This window comes from Dermochelys coriacea, chromosome 7 (assembly GCF_009764565.3).
Source record: "Dermochelys coriacea isolate rDerCor1 chromosome 7, rDerCor1.pri.v4, whole genome shotgun sequence".
Taxonomy (NCBI): domain Eukaryota; kingdom Metazoa; phylum Chordata; order Testudines; family Dermochelyidae; genus Dermochelys; species Dermochelys coriacea.
Window position 1 is genome coordinate 55,602,573 of NC_050074.1, and position 13,295 is coordinate 55,615,867.

A 13,295-nucleotide genomic window follows, 5' to 3' on the forward strand; every position below is an offset into this window, starting at 1 on the left:
CTCAAAGGGAGAGCAGAGGGGTGGGGGTGGGGGGGACAGGCGAGGGGGCTTAAGAGGGCTGGTTGTTATCAAAGCCGGGGAGGTTATTGTGCGGGGGCACAATCGTGCTGTTTCTGAGCTCCCTGAATGTGACTGTTAATGGAAAAGCTGCAGGGAGGGGGAGGGGGGGCTTGCTCAGTGCAAACTTGCAGGGCTCTTCGTCTCCAGGCCTTTGCTCATCCCAAGCCCCTGGACACATATGTACATGATACAGCATGCACCTATGGAGACATACATGCATACACACAAACACATGCACACACCCTCCCCGAGACACACAAAGACATTGCCTGATGAATATAGACATATGCACGCGCACACACAAATATGCACGCAGACACATGCACACAGACATATGATAACACAGATATATGTGCTCACACACATGAATACATACACAGATGTATGCCAAACACAGATACATGCACATAGACATAATGCACACATATGCAGACACCCAAAGACGTATGCCAACAAACATAGCCATATGCGCACATACACACACACACACGAATCAATGCACCTACAGACATATGACAAGACGCACAAATGTGCATCTGCGCAGCCACACACATAGCAAACGTACACACACATGCACCGATGGCACACCCCTTTCTGCAGCTCTGGCCAGTAAAGTCCCAGCAGATCATCCTCCCTTTAGGAAGGCCCATTCTCCTACCACATGGGACCACGAGAGGACCACAAAGCTCTTGAGTCCTTGATCCTCACAGCTACACCTATGCTGCAGACCAGGAGAGTTGAGCCATTGTTATTCAACAGAGATCAGTCTGCTGGGGAATGGGATTTCAAGGCCCCAGGTCTGTGTGTGCTATACATGGATGACATATTAATGATTACTTATAGTGATTATTATGTAAGTATTGTCAAAACTGCCACTCAGCATAAGAATCCTCTTACGACCTATGCCCCAAAGCCTCCCCGAGATGATACTGACTGAAAGCAAAGGAGAACCTCACCCAAGATCACCCCAAGTCTTCTGGGGATGTTTGGATAAGCCCATCACAGACAGGAGCCAGATGGTGACTCAGATTTGGAAGCCCCACTCTGTTCAGGGGTGCTTGTTTGTGTATAGACATTTCTATGGAGCTTGGCACTTCATAAACAGTAAATTGAGTCCAGCCCATTGGGTGGGGAAACTGAGGCACATATAAATTACTGTGACCTGCCTAATGTCACACAGGAAGTCTGGAATGGAGCTGGGAACACAGCCCCAAACTCCTGAGTCCCTGGGCTGGATTCTCCATTGCCTTGCACCTGGGGTAGTCACTAGTAGCTGTGCATAGTGGGTGTCAAATGCTGTCACAGCAGAATTCCCCACTCATGCCAGATGTCGCGATTTCTAACCGGGGCTGTGCTCGAAGTGCATGCTAGTGAGTCCTCCTCCCTGCAGTGCTGGGGGTTGGGTTCTGGCCCGTCTCTTATTCAAAGCTGGTCCATATACAGAAATGACTTTCAAAGCAGGAAGGTAGCCTCTTTCTCTATGGGCCAGGGGATCAGCTGAGTGCCCCAGTGTCCCAGGAGCTCTGTTCTATGCCAATCAATGCCCAAGAAAGCCAAACACAAGAACCGAAGCTCATCTCAGCAGAACTCTACCCCCTCTTCTAAGCAGAAGCAAAAGAGACCTCCCCTTCTCCAGCTGGTCTAGTGCCACACGCCAGTGAGATGCCCCGTCACTGGGATCAGTGCAGCCCTCCGAGACTGGGCCCACATGATTGCATAGTCACTCTCACATGTGTGCCAATTCCCCCCTAATATAGTCAGTCAGCTGCACCCCTCTCCTCACACATGCACCTGTGAACACCCATATGTGCCAGGAGAAGGCCCGCCCACACAGAGGGGCCACGCAGGTGCAAAGGCAATGCAGACCCAAATGCACATGGGGGTGTGCGCTCACCTCCTCTCTCTCCTAAAGCCCAGCAGTGTCGGTGATCCCAAAGTGTCAGTGGATGCTGCTGATCCAGATCTGAAAGGCAAGCAGGGAGTTGGGGAGTGGGATTGGGAGGGACCCCAAGAGAGAAGGAAGCAGCCTCTGACAACACTGGCAGGAAAAGTAGGGGGGCTGAGGCCGTGGGGGGAGGGGAGGAGAAGCAAGACAGGGAGGGCTTCTCACTGTGAGGGAAATTTTATTTTTAACAGATGCTAAGGCAGATGGCACAGAATTAACAGAAAATGGGAGAGGAAAAAAGAGGAAGAACATTACTGGCTCCAGAGAGAGTGGACATTAAAAAAATAAAGAATAAGGGAATGAAAACAAGTTTAAGTACTCTCTCCAGAGGAGGGGGAAGGGAAAGAGAGAGGCAGAGCAGGGACGAAGCAGCGTGATAATAACCAAAGGCGTGAAATTGCAAAAGTAAAATTTGTGGCACTCGGGAGGGGCTGATAAGGCCCCAGTTTCATTGCAAAACTCACTCAGAAATTACTGATGTGATGTTTTAGCCTTTATCATTAATAATAATCGAGAGCGGGGGGGGGGGGAGGAGTAAAGGGAGGTATGAAACAAAGGGGCAGCAGAGGGAGAAAAATCGGGTGAGTGTGTGAGAGAAGGTGAAAGACGAAGGGGGAAATGGAGTGATGGGAGAGGGGAAAGAAAGAATGGGAAAGGGGAAAGGAGGGAAAGAAAAGGAAGGGGAGGAGAGGAAGACGTCAGAAAGAGAGGGAGGTGGTGGCAAAGGCAAGGGGAAGAGAGAAGGGTGAGGGGGAAAGAGGGAAGTTAAAGAACAAGAGGAGAACAAAGGGGAATGAAAGGCACAACCTGGAGTTAGGGAAGAAAATGCCAGACTGAGGAAAAGATGGACTGGGGGAATGATGAAATAGGTGGAAAAGACAGACTACAGGACGGGGAGTAGAAAATGGGGAGACAAAGAGATATGGCCATTCTGCTCGCCTCCCAGATTAATTGAGGATACATCAACCCAAGCCACTAAAGCAAAGCTATTATGAATGGGTTAGTCACAGGTGGAGTTAAAGGCCTACAGAGGGATATTAGCCAAAATTGAGTGGCTTTTAATTTCTTTCTAACGAGAGACTGTGGCTGGGGAGTCAGACACTGCCTCAGCTCCGCTAGGCCTGAAGGCAGCAAAACACAAGAGCCGGCAGCATCCCACAGCCGTGCTCAACGTGGGATGACCTGTGTGGTACACGCAGCGAGGTGGAAAAGGCACCCGTGAACTGACCTGTCGGCCACATGTGATTAAATGGCAGAGCCACACACAGGATCGTGGGGAGCGCAAAAACTAGAGCTGGAAAAGACCTGGGCCTGATCTACAATTAAAAATGAGCTCGACCTCGCTACGCCACACAGGGCTGGGAAAAATTTGCTTGGTGCATGCTTGGTGGACCTAACCCTCAGTATAACTGTGGCTAGGTCAAGGGAAGAATTCTTCTGCCGACCTAGCAACTGCCTCTTGGAGTGGTGGATTTACTGCAGGAATGGAAGAACCTCTTCTGGCGCTGTAGGAAGCATCTATGCTACGGCGCTACAGAGGCACAGGATTGTGCCCTACAATACATTGCCAATGCTTTGTCACCTACCTGCATGATGGGGTGCCCGTTGGGCCCTGGGAGAGTTTTTTCCACACGGCATTCTACCCCACTGGTAGGAAGTTTTCCCTGATATCCATCCTGTTTTCTCCCTTCATTGAGAGAAGGAAGGATCTGTGGTCCAATGGGTTGGGCACAAGAGCAGGATCCCTGGGCACTAATTCTGGCTTTGCTGCTTGTAATTCACATCATCACTTGGTTTCCTCATCTGTTCTTTGGCAATAAGGCAGTACTGTTAACCCTGGGCATTCAAAAATGATGCATCAGACCCCAGATCACAAGATTGGCTTAAAAATCTTGAGATTTTTAAAATGACACACCAGGTTCACTTTACTTGCCTTTGGGGGGGATGAGCCTTTAGGATTCATGTTTCCAAGCTTTTCTCCACAACTACATGGGCTAGAAACTTTTTCTTTTTTAAACAAAAGTTGAGATTCTTACATAATCACATGACTCCAGAAGCTGGAGATTTAAGAAAACCATCAAATATCATGAGAGTTGGATACTGAGAGTAATGATATCTTTCCATTAGAGTTGGTTGGGAATTTTCTGGCAAATGTTTTAGATTGTCAAAATCCCCCGATGAGCTATTTCTGAAATGAAAAGTTTTGCTTTTTTATTTCAAAATGACTTTGTGTTTCAGAATTTTAGTCAATTTATACTAACAAAAAAGTTAAAAATTCTGTAAAAGGTTGAAATCAAAATGAAACTTTTCAAAATTATAAAATAAAATGTTTCAATTGACCAGAGTCAAAGTATTCACTAAAAATATTTGAGATTTTGACTTTTTCCTCCATTTCAGGATAGAAAAAATATTCAAAATCTTAAAAATGCTTGTGGGAGACAAAAAAACAACTTCCCACCCAGCTCTGCTTTCCACCTTTGTGAAACATTTTAAGATCTGCAGATGGTATGTGCTAAACTTTCTTAATTTATGTACTAATTTCATCCCATTACCCATATGATCCAGGCTAAATAATTCCACTCTCTCCTTGGTTTTTTCACTGTTCAGATGAATTGCATGTCCACTTCTTTAGCTATATTTGGATTGGGTTGTATGGTCTGTTATGGCTTTTGGAAGTTACTTAGAAACTGATGCACTTTCAGGTGAAAAGCACAGATTAGATGGTTTGATAATGCATGTGATCACTGATGGTACAGTTAATAAACATGTGCAGAACTTGTATGAAGAACAGCAGCAAGACAGCCTGGAAATATGTAAGATTCCACATGAAAATTGCATGAAAGTACAGTGGTACATGTGATAACATGCATTACACACAATTTAGCTTGTGAGAAACATGTGCTAATGTGTACTTATATATAATATAAAAGCCACACAGATGCTGGCCTTAGTAGGTGTAACATCATATAAAACCCTACACCAGTTGCCATGTACAAGGATATGCTGAACACTGACCATATATGAAAGTCACATGCCAGTTCATCTGAGAAGTATCTATAAAGAAAGTTTAATATTCACTGATATATAAACCTGTGCTACCGAAACACAACAGCGCACCTGTATGTTACTTACACTTAACTGGGGAAGCCTTAGCCATCTGATACAGGAGATCATATAAGAAGCCACTAAGGGACAATGCTGTCTACTGGTTAGAGCTAAGGGATGGGAGTCAGGACCTATTTCCAGGTCTCACTGTCCTTTAAGCTTTCTGGGTCTCTGCATCTCTCTCAGTAAATGGGGGGGGGGGGGGGTGATGAGCCCGATCTCACAAGAGTGCTGCAATTAAGGTTTCAGTAACTTTTTTGTAAAGCCCTAGGGACTATTCATTGAAATGTTCTAGAGAAATGCAACATACTTTGTTATTATTATCTAACAGTGACTCCTGCTGGGACAGGTGGGCACTGCTGTAGCTCCAAGAAGGATTTCCCCACAGCCAGCACTACCGCACCATTCCTTACGGCGCCTCCTGCTGGGCAATGGAGTATCTGTGCTGAAACACCCCAGAGCCCCGATCCAGGGCTGGAACACCTAGTGCTGGGCACCGAGAGCTCCAGGTTCCGGAGTTTGGAATTCAAATTCCTCCACGTTTCTGAGTGGGCATTCCCATCCCAGCCCCTTATGGAGAGAGGCCCAAGTCTTGCCTTTGGCTCAGAGCGAGAGCAGGATCCAACCTCCCCCAGAGCTTAGGGGGGCTGGGAAGGAACGTGAGGTGCACTCCTCTCACTGGAGCCCATCTCCAGAGCTGGATGCTCCAAGTGGGCAGGTACTAGTGCTAGAAGATCCCTTGGGCATGTTTCACTCTAGACTACTCTGGGTGGGGCAGGCTGTCCTCTTAAAATCCCCTCCGGGCGGGTGACAGAGAGTGAGACAGAAGGTAAGTTCCATAGGCCAGAGCAGTACATGGCCTCTGCTGCATGCTATGGAACATACCATGCCACTTTGCCTTATGACAATACCCCTGGCGGGTAGCTTCACTCTGAAATACCCCCGGGGCAGGTCCTCTCTCGAATGCTCCAGGCTTTCCTGCTGCAATAACCCGGCAATGCGCTGGGGCCTAGGGCTGGGCTAACCCAGGGTCAGGTTTTCCAGCTGACTTCCCTGCCGGGTTGTGGGGGGGAGGGATGAATTTCCTGCTGATTTCAATAGGCCTGTGCTCCCCTGGGCTGCCAGCTGAGGCTGTTCCCCAGGGAGCTACGCCCCTCTCAGAGTGCATTAATGCTCAATTACTGAGGGCTGACTGGCCCTGTTGTCCGGGCAGGGGTGGTAGCATGGCCCCCTCCCTTCCGGGGTCAGGGCTGGTTTACCAGGGCCCAGGCTGCTCACATTAGTATATCAATTTAATAAGACGCAATTAAGTACAAGAGGTTATGGCAGCAAGAGGAGCAGTCAGCCCAAGGCCTGGGAGCCAGCGGTATCAGATTGCGCTTCCAGTACTGCACTCACAACAGCTCCTCTGCTTTGACAAGAGCGGCCCAGAGCTGGGGTAAATCAGTGTAGCTGCACTGGAGCAATGCCAGTTTGCACCAGCTGGGGATTTGGCCCATGAATTTCAGTGGAGTGATGCTGATTGACACCAACCGGGGATGAGGCCCTTTGGCGTCTAGGGAGCTACACTGATTTACACCAGCTGGGGATTTGGCCCTATATGTCCTTCCTGCTCTCTCCTCCTGACTCCCAGATCCATCTCTCCCCTTGCAGCAGCAGCCAGGGCCATTCCCTCCCCATAGCATGCACAACATGGCATTTCTTCCCCCTGGGGATGCGGGGGAGGTGGGCTGTCTCTTTCCACCTCTTTCTTTCCCATTTCCATTTAGCAATTGTGCCTTTCCTGAATAGATTTTCATCTCTGGTAACAGAGCCCTAGTGCGTTCCCGCTCGCCTTGGTGATGGGCTGTCATCAACAACAACAAAAAGTTGTCTAGGATAAATATCCTCCCAACCCGTCCACCACTTCCCCCCTTCTACGTGTCTACTGAGGGCTGAGTCCATAGACAGAATTAGACAAATAGATCAGTTGTACAGATAGCAGTCGTGTTTCATTTGTTACTCAGATTCCTATGGGCAAGGCAAATAAAAGAGGCTGAAGAAAATGGAAAAACGTTTATTTCCTTCTCATCCCTTAAGGACCTGCATTTTCTAAAGTCACTTGCATCAGGGAGTGAGAGAGGCTATTCCAGAGAAAGTCTACATTTGGTTTGTCATTTCTATTGCACCTTCCACATAGATTTTCAACCCCTTGCCGATTTGAACGAGTTAAGCTTGGCAGGCCACTGGGAAGCTTTTTTATTATTGCCATGCTACAGATGGGGAAACTGAGCCAGGAAGCAGTCTCTATGTGATTTACGAGAGCGCAAAGTGGTGCCTCCTCATGACTTGCTCCAGGTCTCTCAGCAGCAGAGCCCAAAACAGGGATCCTGGCTCCACCCACTCCTGTTCTCTGAGCACTAGAGCACATAGCTGGCCTTCACCAAGTGAACACCTGCCCCCACTGCCTTCCGTTTAGGGAAGCGGCCTGCAAATGCCTCCCTTAGTCACTCCACCTCCAGAAGGGCTCCAACTCGCTGAGAATTAACTCAGGCCGCCAGGCCCGGAGTCTGGTTCCCACTGGGGTGAGTAGAACGTAGCTTGTGAATGGAAGGTGCCTGGCAGCCCAGCCCACTTCACAAGGAGATACCTAGGCTTTTGCGCTGGTTCTTCTAAGGAGGGAAAAACAAGCCATGTTTGCCAACTCTCATGATTTTATCTTGAGTCCCACACATTGGGTGCTGTTTTTAAAGCTCCAGGCAGCCGAGATCCCAGGACTGGGTGAGAATCTCCGCTTTCATTGAAAACAGAAAGTTTCTAGCCCTCTTGGTTGCAGAGTAAAGCTGGAAAATGGGAGCCCTAATGTCTCAAAAAAAATCCACGGAAGGCAAATAAAGAGAACACCGGATTTCTTGTTTTTAAAACGCTCATGATTTTCATGCCAACCTCATGATTTTTGGAGGGGGGGCCAGACTCATGACTTTTGGAGGCCTGGGCTTGGCCATCCTGAAAAAGCTACCAAGCATTCATTCAGCGTGAACCTCACAGACGCTAATGCCTCCGAGATCTAGAGCAGCTTGGGTCCCTCTGCCCCTTTAATTGTTAAAGATCCCCAGCATGGGTCCTTCCCCCAGTCCTAGTCCAGAGTGAGCAGCAGGAATAGCTGCACTAGCCAGGAGGAAATGTGCTAGCGAGGTGATTGACGAAGAGCTGAACCTTACTTTAAGAGGAGTCTTGGCTTGGTGCCCTCCCTGGTTTAAAGTCTCAAGCCACAGAGGTTAATATGTACTTGACGGAGGTGCAGAAAGAACCTGGGGCGGGGGGCAGGTTCAGAGTCCAAGTCACCATGTTTGTTCGTTGGGGAGGGCTGGAAGACTACCCAACAGAGCTGCCAAGGTCTGGGCAGCTCCAGTTTTGACAGTGTATGCAAATTGTTTCCTGGTCTGATTTGCCTATTTGCATCTGATTTGCATCTGGCCATAAACTCCAGCTTTGCAAGCAATCATGTAGGTTTAGTGCCAGTGCAGCCCTGGTGAATGAAGCCCTTGGTTTATCTAGAGGGCAAGCATGCTGCACATGCTGCCCTGCCAGCAGGCTTCACCTGATTTGGAAGGGGACTCCCACTTCAGTCTCCATGACCCATGCAGTTCTCAGTCTTGCTGAGGTGTCTGCCAATGGGTGTGAAGCACGGTGATGAGTTTGTAACATGGGAGCTGAGTCCAAGACAACTCCTTTTCCCCAACCAAGCCTGCTGCTAGTATCAAATTCACAGCGGATCTGGTCCAAACTCACTGGGACAATGATCCCACCTGTACCCCCTGCCTCAGCCTTACGCATGGGTCAGCCAGAGCTCCATAAATGGGACTCAGGGCAGCAGCTTCAGGCACCTAAGCAGGCGTGTAGGAGCCAGAGGGCAAACAGGATAGAAGAGCCAGACACTGAGTCACCCCTGAATCCAGCAGGGATGTAAGTGGAGGTAACTTATATACAGTTGTGAAGAGCATCAAAACTAGGAGCACTGACAGGAGGAAACTACCAATCCAAGGCCATCACGCGTATGCTAGAATCACTACAAATGGCATCCCTTCGAGGCCTCATTGTGCTTGGTGCTGTACATGCACAAAGTAAGACACAGGCCCTACCCCAACTAGCTCACAACCTAAATGGACAAGACCAACAGAGGTGGGGAGGGGGTGAAGTGACATGGCCAAGTTCAATCAGCAGTCAATGGTGAAACTGGGAACAGATCCCAGACCTACTAGTGTGTGCCCTAGCCACTAGAGCATGCTGCCTCTCTACATCTGAGAGAGGCAGGATCCGGGGCAGTGAAACACCTACCCCAAGCCTGCCTTGGCACTGTCATCCATCACAATCAAGCTGGGCATAACCTGAGTGCTCTGTGAGAGCTGCAGGTGGAAGGCGAGGTCACGCCAGCGGAGACCCAAGGTATGGGGTCCTTTCTAAAACATTGGTGAAAAAAATGCCCGCTTGACCCAAACATCTGCCCCGAGCTTTGCCACCTCCCTGACACAGGGCCAAGGCTGCCTTGGCTGGGTACGAGGTAGATGTCCGGGGGAAGAGAGGGGGATTTTTTTTAAAAAAGGATGAAAGAGACAACGAGCAGAGGCATAGAAAGAAAAGAAGGAGTGGGAGGGAAGAAAGTGAGAAAAAGAGAGAGTGAGAAAAATGACAGGAGCTGAATTTTCGGCACCCTCACTTTAAATCAAGATAAAAGACTGAAATGGAAAATAACAGTCCAGAGAAACCCCCGGACGGCTTTGGGCGCTAATGGAAACACATGGCTGAAGGCTGTAGTGTTGTCAGCTTCCCCGTGCTCTGACATTCCTTTCTGATAATCCGGCCTGCCATAAAATTAGAATAGCAAATACCTCCTGACAAAGATGCATGTTTCCCTCTATTGTGCCATCATAAAAAAAACTCCGCTGGTGACTCGAGGAGCCGCAAACTTCAATTTAAATTTACAGTGCGGCGGAAGGAAAGTGATATGCACTCAAAAATTTTAATAACCTATTAAGTTACGACTTCAATTTCATTTTATGAATATTTTCCTTGGGGAGCACTGCTATCACAGAGAAAGATAGAAATTTAAAAAAGATAAATAGTGCCATTAATCTCCAACATTTCTCTTCCATTATCCTTGAAAATTAGGAGTTATTTTTGTTCAGATCTTCATGTAATTAGCTCCCTACACTTGATTCACTAGCCAGAAAATGACCATGTTCAGAAAATTAAAAATTTGTCATTAAGTGGAATTTAACATAATATCATTTATCTTTATCTATTCCCCAGCTGACAGCAAGAGCCTTGGAAGTGATACAGGCTTCTGTGTCAGAGTGTAGAGGCAACTGCTCGACATCAGAGGGAGAGTGCGCAGGGAGGGGGGGAGGAGAGAGGGATGTGGGAGGGCAGAGGGAGACGGGGAGAAAAGGGGAAGAACAAAGGGGAGGGAATGTAGCAATGGGAAGGGAGGTGGGAGACAGGGGAGGAAGAGACAGATGGGGGGAGTGTGGAAGACAAAAAGGAAGTGAGAGTGAGTCAGAGGAAGAGGGGGAGGAGAAGGGGGTCTGGGGATAGAGGAATGGATGAGGGAGGGAACCAGAGGCATGGGGAAAGGAGGGTGTCAGAAGGAGAGGCGTTTCAGAGGGAGAGGGCAACAGAGAAAGGGGGTAGAAGTGGAAGAAGTCTGGCCAAGGAGGGCTGGCTGCTGGGAAGATGCTACAGATCCCTGGGCAGATGGCAGCCCCATTGACATGGGTCACCTGGGATATATCACAATGAGAGGGAGCCAGGGGGACTGGCTTTGGAGGGTTGGCATGAAACCCTCGCCCCTGTGAAGTCAATGGGCCTTTTGCCATTGACTTCAATGGGGCTAGATTTCACCCTGTATATCTAAGCAACCTTCTGTCCACTCTTCTGGGGAGAACTCTCTAAGCCCCTTTTCTAAATGGCACTGTGGGAAACAGGGGACTCAGGACTGAACTCCGTTTTCAAGGATAGAGTTGGGCCATAGCTGCCTATTAAAAGACCAAGGGCCAACATTTATTAAAGCACCCCAAAGAATAACAGAGTGACTCGTATTGGTAAGAGTCCTTCTCTTCAAGGGCCTCAATGTGATCCCATAACATGACCTGTTTAAACCTCACAGCACCCCTCTGAGGTAGGGATTATCATCCTACATATGGGGAAACTGAGGCACAGAGCCTGGACATGACTTGTCCAAGGTCACACAGGTAGAGCTTGGAATAGAATTTATATTCCTTTGGTCTACTCCCTAGTCAGTCATAATTATCCATGTGGCGCCAGTTATATTGGGAGATGGATCTATCCGAACCAGAAGACTGGATCCAAACATTCTTGGACTTTTGGATTCCTCTTCTGGATTTAACATATTTGCCTCCTGACCCACTAATCTAATCTATCCGTATCTATCTCTCCATGGGCATAAAATTTCTCTCAGAGGAACGTGAGACAGCAAGTAGGATGAGGGAAAAGAGAAGAATGGCATAAAGCAAACACCACGGGCAGGAGCTATTTTAAATAAATGGCTAGCTAAAAGAGCCAAGGACATTAGCTACTCAGCAGTTCTAGCACAAGAGCTTCGTGCTATTTTAAGCAAGGCTCTTTGCCTCTACATCTTGAGTTAAAGTTTTTGGATTTTTCCACTGTTTCCAAATATGTTTTGTGGATCCATCTTTAGCTGAAAGTATTCTTCCTTCTAAATCTTTATTTGCAAACTCCCAAAGTTTTGTCATGCCTTTGAACTCAAAAATAAGAATGGGCTGTTTTACAACTATAATAAAAATTGGGGGAATTGTCATAAAGATATACTCCATCACAAACAAGGTGTCCCTCTTGCATTTCATGACCTTGTACCTTGTTATGTATTATTCCATACCAGAATATATCATAATATATATTCTTTATATAATGTATTATACATCAGTAAGGAATAGTGCATTTTATGACCTTGCATCCTGTATGTAATACTCCATACCAGAATATAATATCATAATATATGTTCTTTATATAAATATAATACCATACTATACATCCGGAAGGAATAGTACCACAAGGTGCTAGGTCATAAAATATATAAAAGGAACATTCTATTATAGGTGTTATACATAGTGCGATATGGCTGGCAGCCTAAGGGAGCTAAGTACCAAATATTCATGTAATTTTAATTTCCTGTAGACACCTTTGAAAATACTAGTCCATAGGTGTCATGTACAGACACACATATATATTTTGCATACACATGTAATTCTGTATCTTTCTATCTGAAGAGACAGAGCGAGCTGAGGTGGGCTAGTAGTATTGTATACATTCTACAAATGGGGAAACTGAGACACAGAGAACTGCCCCAGATCATGCCAAAAGTCAGTGGCAGAGCCAGGAATGGAATCCAAGCATCTTGGCTCATTCTGGATGGTTCACACTAGCCGACCTTTCTAAAGAAGAGTTTAATTATTGCCATGCTATAGGTGAGGAAACTGAGGATTAACTCAGTCAAAGTATATACTTGGGGTATGGCATGTGACTTCAGTTGGTTCCCTCATGCAATGGCATTTTACCGATCTATCTTTTTGTGCAGAAAATTTGGGCCAAATCCAGGCTTGGTGTAAGCACATGCAAGCCCATTGACTTCAATGTACGCCTACACAAAAACTGGATTTGGCCCTGGATCAGATCCTTAGCTGGTGTAAATTGGCAGAGGTCCAGTACCATCAATGGTACTGTGCCACCTTACATCAGCTGAGCATCTGGCCCAGGAGGTTCATCTCTAGGGATCTGCAACGAGAAGAACCTTGGACCCATTTCCCCATCAGAGTCACGCTACTCTCTCAAACCTCTTTTCTCATGTAAGGAGCTCAGGGAGTCAAGCACACACACACACACCCCAACAGGGCCTGCATCCTTATTGCCAGAGTGGGGAATTCCCAGGCTGGTGGAGAAGAACGGTGAGAAGGAATTTCAAAGGAAAGAATCTCAGAACACAATTTTTGGCACGTGTGCTGAGTCATCACAGGACAAATCCCCTTGTGCCCAAGGTTGCTGTCTGGCACCCCTAGCAGGGGGCCTCCTTCACACTGTTGGTGGGCAAAGCCATGACAGCAGGGATCTGTTTTCCCTAACTGGGCCCAGCACGGAGAGGACAATATGTGGGTGTATGGGGGCCATCTTT